Source organism: Dermacentor albipictus, chromosome 3 (genome assembly GCF_038994185.2).
Source record: "Dermacentor albipictus isolate Rhodes 1998 colony chromosome 3, USDA_Dalb.pri_finalv2, whole genome shotgun sequence".
Taxonomy (NCBI): Eukaryota; Metazoa; Arthropoda; class Arachnida; order Ixodida; family Ixodidae; genus Dermacentor; species Dermacentor albipictus.
Window position 1 is genome coordinate 96,732,706 of NC_091823.1, and position 7,141 is coordinate 96,739,846.

A 7,141-nucleotide genomic window follows, 5' to 3' on the forward strand; every position below is an offset into this window, starting at 1 on the left:
GAAATAAAAAAAAAGGTGCTTCATGTGATGCGTCCGGAACATATTCATTGGAAAAAAAAAGTTTTGTTAGGTCTACATACGAAAACTGATTTATGATCACCGCTTGAGTACCAATTGGACATTATCTTCTAGAATGGGCCATAGTGTATATTCTGTAGTTAAGTCTAAGGCCCACGCATACGCGCGTGCATTCGTGAGTCATCGACTATATTGGTTTGTCAAGACCTCACCTAGAGAACCATTTGGACAGAAACCACTGGAAAAGAACGAAAAAAAAAAATAAATACAATTTTCCTTCCACTCTTGATTCCACACCACGTTCGCAAGCTGTCCTCCTGTTGCCGTTGTTATGCAGTCGACATCGTGATCTCATTTCCATCGCGTCATCGTTGCTGTGGTGCTGGCGCTTTCGCCAGACCAGCCACCGGAGTTTCGAGTGATACTTGAAGGGACACTAAGGAGGAATGATGGGCTAAGTTGCAAGATACAATGTAATCCTTCATCAGGGACTCTATAGGGAGAAATAATAGGCAGGATACAGCGTAATCCTTCACCAATTAATAACAACCAGACAGATGCATTCAACTTATCTGATTTGCCTCATCATTTAACTAATCGCATTAATATTCGCGTGACATATTTCCTCTTGCCAATTTTTGCCCAGTGTTTCCTCTTGAATTTATTTCTCTATAGAAAAACCTTCAGCAGTTAAAGGTAGCACTCTGGATCTTAACCTTAGAGTAATCCCTTTAATGTGCACGGCTTTTGCAACGTCCGAAAGTAGGCAGAGGTATTTCCTTTGCCAGTTGATCGGCTTGCGGTCTCTTCCTGCAAGAGACGAACTCTTTAAAAATGAGCCATGTTCTGTAGTTCAAACGTGCTTTTACATTAATTCTTCTATTCGTACGCCACACGCGTTCTAGCGGTGTTGGAGTGTTTGTTAAGCATGAAATACTTAATCTCCCATGTCGGCGACCTTCGAGTGACCTTGAACCAAAATCCAGAGCCATTAGTTCCAGTACCCATTACCCATGCAGTCAAACAAAAACATCAAGACGTTACGAGAGCAAAACGAGATCATCCGGGCAACCAGACAAAACCGCATTACATACTCTAGTTACTTCCCTAACAAGTTAGAAAAAATATTTCTTTCAAATCTTTCCTAATGTTTGTTCACAATGTCACTCAAGCTGTATTTTCTAGTACGCTGAAGTTTTATTTGTGATTTCCAATAGCGACGTTCAAAAGGCAGATACAGTTGATTGTCATCTTTCAGTGCTGAGTGCTCTTTTCAACCAGCCAGTGGTCGGCGTTATCCGCGACGTGTCCGGCAGCGTCCAAGCCGGCAGCTTCCGGCGCACCGAGAATGGACATTTGACCGAAACGATTCTTGCAATGAGTTTCTGTGTATGACAGGAAACTATTGCCTCCATATGGACCAGTACACATTATGGCGTTGTGCGGAGTCGTGTGGTGGTGTGCACCGTTGCGAACGTGCACTATACCCCTTTTAAGATTGTGGCTGGTATCATCTCCAACCAATGTGCTTTGTCGGTAGCTATTTCTCTCGATTCTACTCTACTCTCGACATACATCTACTACATCTACTCTCGATTACGGGAAAGCCAGCATTTTTTTTTTTTACCCGCAATCTGTTGCGTGACCATCACGTATCCTTCGACGCGTTCGGACGCGTGCTGGCGTTCGACGGCGTGTTTCCCACACTGCGTTTCAGGTTCCTGCGTATTCATGGTCCGGCACAATCTACAAATTCCAATAGATTTCTCAAATCCTTGGATGTAAATTTTCTTGATTCCCGCCAGGTAATGCTTTTGAGAGATACCATTTGCGTACTTGATTCGGACGCAGATGTCTAGTGCCCTGGCAGGAGAAGACCGAACGGTAACGCTAGGATGCTAGGTCGTCTATAGTGCAGCAGTTCGAGCTTCTTGACGCGTATCAACTCCTTCACGGAAACACGTATGTTAGGACATAGCGTGGTGGGGCACCGTCGAGTAGGTTAGACAGAGCCTACGAACCGCGATGCCCAACAGGCTATGCCCGTATTGCTGAGGTGCGTTCGCTCCCACCTTCGCCAGCGTACGTCAGCGATCACCGCCGCTTAGAGATAGCGCTAGAGCTGCCCACAGGAACTTCGTTAGCTCGACGTCCATGGCACCTCGACTGCCGCTTCCTACATGACCTTCAGTCAAAAAATGGATTATCACGTGCTGTGAGGGCGTCGCTTGTCGGTGCGGACACAGGTGACTGGGATGGGCTAAAGGTGCTGCGGCATCATCACTGCAGTGCGTCTGGCCGAGCGCTCCACGCTCGAGTGTCCCAGGAAATGGCGATGTTGGCGGCGAAGATGCGCATTGCTCAGCGCAGCTATACATCCCACGGCCGTTATGTGCGCATGGAGAGAGGAGCTCGTCGAAGGCTACCAGCGGCTGGTGCGCGCTTTCTTCGCTGTCAGCTGCCGCTCTGCGCTCCCTGAAGTTCCCAGATACGCACGGCACGCATTAATTCGTCCGTAAGGATGACCAGCGCACCCTTTGAACTCGGACGCCTTGGCTGATGTCGGCTCATGCGATTTCTGCGACTTGGTGGCGCATTTCCGAAATACGGCTCAGTCGACTCTTTCCATCAACCCTACCCGTGTGCCCACTCTTCCCTTGTTTAACGTACTGCCACGCGGTTCTAGTTACTCCAATGAAAAACTATTTGCGCTGCCTTGCAGTGACGAGATCAAATGAACCCTCTAATAATCTGGGATGCCAGTGGCCCCAGACACGTGTCTTCAAGTGCCCTTGAACACACGAGTTCTACGGCGACCTGCTGAAGATTGCACCTTGCCGCTTTCCTACCGCAGATGGCGCATCGCACAGACGGAAAGTTTTCATTCTTCCGAGGAGGGGGGGGGGTTGAGGAGAGGGCTGGCTGGGACCCGATCAGCTTTGTGAAATATATATATATATGTATATATATATGTATGCGTGTGTGTGTGTGTGTGTGTGTTTGTGTGTGTGTGTGTGTGTGACCTCGAAGAATTGTTCACTGAAGTGACGGTCTTATGTGAATATTTACAAGGCCCCATACTGTGTAGACAGTTCAATTTCACAACCTGATTCCTCTCGCACCAACAAGAATCTAGCGTCTCTCAGTAGTGTAATATTCCTTCGTTTATTTGTCTTATACTTCGCTATCAATACTGCTTCGCCTTTCCGGCGAAACTGCAGCATTTTCTTCCTCTGATTATTTTTTAAACTGTGTGTACGAGTATAAGCGCTGCTGCTTATGGATTGCTATTGATTCCGACTTCAAGTGAATGCGGCTTGGCCTCATTTTGGTTGCTGAGTGAATTTTATATATTTATGACCTCTGCATGCGATGTTTTCATTCTTAATAAAGGCTGCAAATTGGTAGAAGAGTTTTTTCTTTCATGAGTCGCTGGCATTGCTTATTGGAAAGACAAGCAAAGAAGAGTGGAACGCGATAGCATTCAAAGATCCCTGACTGCTTCTCACGCTTCTCGGCACCTGCAGCTTGAGTAATCGTAATGTTTTCGTGGAAACGCTGGCGGTGAACGCTATATGAAGGTGAGCTTTCTGGTTCTTTCTTTGTTTTTGTTCCACCCCCACGGCGGGCGCCACTGCTGCCGCGGATTGGCGGAGACGAGCGCCATCCAAAACGCCTCCTACTTGTGGCGTTGTCGCGCAGCTTGAAGAATATAGGTAATAAAGCCGATGTTAAAGTTTTTTTTTCTGCTCGGGAAAAATTATCACTGCTCCGCAGGCGTGTGACTGCTCATGCCACACGACAAAATATTTGCACCACTAACCATAGGAGGTGCATTTAAAGCATGCGTACTGGGTATGGTTTACATAATTCCACGGCGGAAAGAAATACGTCGGCCAAACGGGCAGATGCCTAAATGACAGATTGAAAGAGCATTTTTATAACATTCACACAACCGTTCAAGGCCATCTTGGCATTCACTGCGGAGACTTCCCTTGTGTCCCTCATTTTGAAAAATGCGTTGTAGTCTCCAGACAGCGCAAACAGGCTTACCCGTAAATTCATAGCGGGTGACAAGATACAGCGGCTGGGTGAACCTTGCATCAGCATGCCGTTCATCGCCCTCACCATAAACGAAAGCGAGTATATGGCTGTGATGCGACAGGCTTTCATGAGATATGGGACATCATGCAGATGATTTTTCTACTCTTTGCTCATGCCTGAAGTATATAGTTCTGGCGGTTTCACAAATAAAGCTAAGTTGAAGTCAGCGTCTGCGTTGTGTCCCGTCTTCTGTCCTCGTCACTCGCGCTGTGCAGGCATGTCCATGTTGAATCTCCAACGTGCCCAAGCTTCCACATTATCGTGCCGTTGATGATTACGACAAAGTGCATGAAAAAAAATCCGCATTTGATAAAAACAAGAAGAATGACGCGTTTTTGAAATAAGTAAATTAGTTGATGATTATAGTGCCGAGAAGGAAATCACTTTAGCTCCATTTTTCTACTATCGAATAGAAGCGTTCCTGCGTGAATGTGCGTACTTGTGCGTGCGTGTGCGCATGCGTGTGGCTGAGAAAGCGAGAGTATACAGCGCACAATTGTTGTTGTAAGAATGCTCCTTGAACAATGAGTTTGCTTTAGCCATCTTCACTGGAACGCAACGTGTGCAATCCTTTCAACGTATCTTTATTTCCCAACCATTTTGCCTATTTGCAATAGGAGTTCCAGGACATAAATTGCTTCTACTTGAGTTCTTTTATCCAGTGTATGACTTGCGACAAATTCTTAAAAAAAAATGGCTGTGGCTTAGGTAAGGTTAAGCCCAGGATGCGAAGCATACTAGCCTTTATTTTAGTTGTTGAACCACTGTTTAGCCTGGTGAACTGCTGTTGCTTGGCTATATTTGGTTCGGCTAGACGAAGAAACAACTCATGCATTACTTCTTCGCCTTCAAGAGTGGAACGCGACAGCGTTCCCGTCGACCCGCCAAGGGGTGTAAGACAATGGGCTACAGGGCAGCGACTACGCGCCCCGCATTGGACGCGGTGAGCGTCGAGCAAAGCAGCGTTCGGCGCGGCAACGAAATGTGCGCCTGAGCAAGAGACGCACGCCTTAGAAACAGCGCGTTTCTAAGGCAACACCGCATTCACTAGAGGCGCTTTTGTACCGCTTTGAAGCGTTGTACTCGTGGCTCAGTGGTAGCGTCTCCGTCCCACACTCCGGAGACCCTGGTTCGATTCCCACCCAGCCCGTCTTGCAAGAGTTGAGCCAAAGCCACTTCTCCTCTGTCGTGACGTCACGGTGTCACGTGATTTCATGGTCACCGCCGCGCCTGAGGAGCTGGGTTGAGCCCTCGTAATATGCTTCGCATAAAAAAAGAATCAGGCTGAAGTGTAAGTTTCTCGCAATACAACATATATATGCAGGCTGTCTGCGGTCAACGTGGCGCAAACGTATAGTTCGAATTATTCTCGCCTTCGAAGGGAGTGCGCTTTTCCGTTTCCAGAGAGGCGAGCTGGATTCTCGTTATCAAGAACACAGGCATTCGCTGCCCCCATATTGAATTCACCAATCTCATTAACCGGCGAAAACACGTAAGTAAAAACGGACTCTTTCTTTTTTTCTTATTGTGAAAGCCATGAATAAAGCAAGAATTAGCCCCTTTTGGGTGCAGCGTTCAATACTTATATTCACCAGATACACGAGGAGTCGCATGCACCAAGGAAAAGAAGGACGTTAGAAAATATGCCGCATACGCCACCCGGTCACTGGATAGACCTGCGCTAAAGACATCGGATAATATTGACACAAAGAGATGCTCCAAGACGACGTGATCCAGCCGTCCACCAGCCCGTGGGCCTCCCCTGTAGTGTTAGCCAGAAAGAAAGACAACACACCACGCTTCTGTGTGGATTACAGAAAGTTGAACCGTGTCACCAAGCGCGATGTTTATCCATTGCCACGCAACGACGACGCACTGGATCGTCTGCAACATGCCAATTTTTTTTGTTCGTTGTATCTTAAATCAGGGTATTGGCAAGTCGAAGTTGATAAACAGGATCGTGAAAAAACAGCATTTGTGACACCCTGACGGGCTTTATGAATTCAAAGTTCTCCCTTTCAGTCTCTGTTCCGCACCTGCCACCTTTCAGCGGGTGATGGATACCGTGCTTGGTGAACTCAAATGGCAAACCTACCACGTATACTTGGATCTGACGACGTCGTCGTGTTCTCGAGCACGTTTGACGAACATCTCGAACGACTCGAGAGTGTCCTCGCTGCGATCCATACTGTCGGCCTCACCATCAAGCCTGAAAAATGCTACTTCGGGTTCCAAGAGCTCAAATTTCTTGGCCATGTCGTTGGCCCTCAAGGCGCCCGACCAGACCCCGACAAGTTAGCTGTCGTCGCCGAGTTTTCACCACCCACAGACAAGAAGGCTGTCCAACGCTTCCTTGGTTTGTGCGCATATTATAGGCGTTTCGTCGAGAGATTCTCGAAAATTGCTGAGCCTCTGATACGGCTTACACGCGACGATGTGCCTTTCATTTGGGTGGACGAGCAGCAGCAGTCGTTCAATCAATTGCGCAAGCGTTTGAAAGAGGTCCCAATACTTGCTCATTTCGACGAAGACGCTGACCCTGAAATTCATACTGACGCCAGCTATTCGGGTCTCAGAGCAGTTATTGTGCAGTGGCAAGCTGGTGCGGAATGCACCATCGCTTATGCAAGCCGCAGTCTCACCAAGGCTGAGAAAAACTACTCAACCACTGAAAAAGAATGCTTAGCGGGTGTGTGGGCAATCAGTAAATTCCGACCTTGCTTGTACGGTAGACCCTTTAAGGCAGTCAGTGACCAACCACGCGCTGTGCTGGCTTGCCAACCTCAAGGATCCTTGAGGCAGACTAGCACGTTGGAGCCTGCGCCTACAAGAGTACGACATTACAGTTGTCTACGATCTGGAAGGAAGCACAGTGACGCTGACTGTCACGCGCACCACTCCGTACGACGTCATCGGACCCTGGCCATGACTTGCCATTTGTCGGCGTTATCGACGCCATAAAGATGGCTGAGCACCAGCGCGCTGACCCTGAGCTGCTGCCGCTGATCGAGCACTTTCA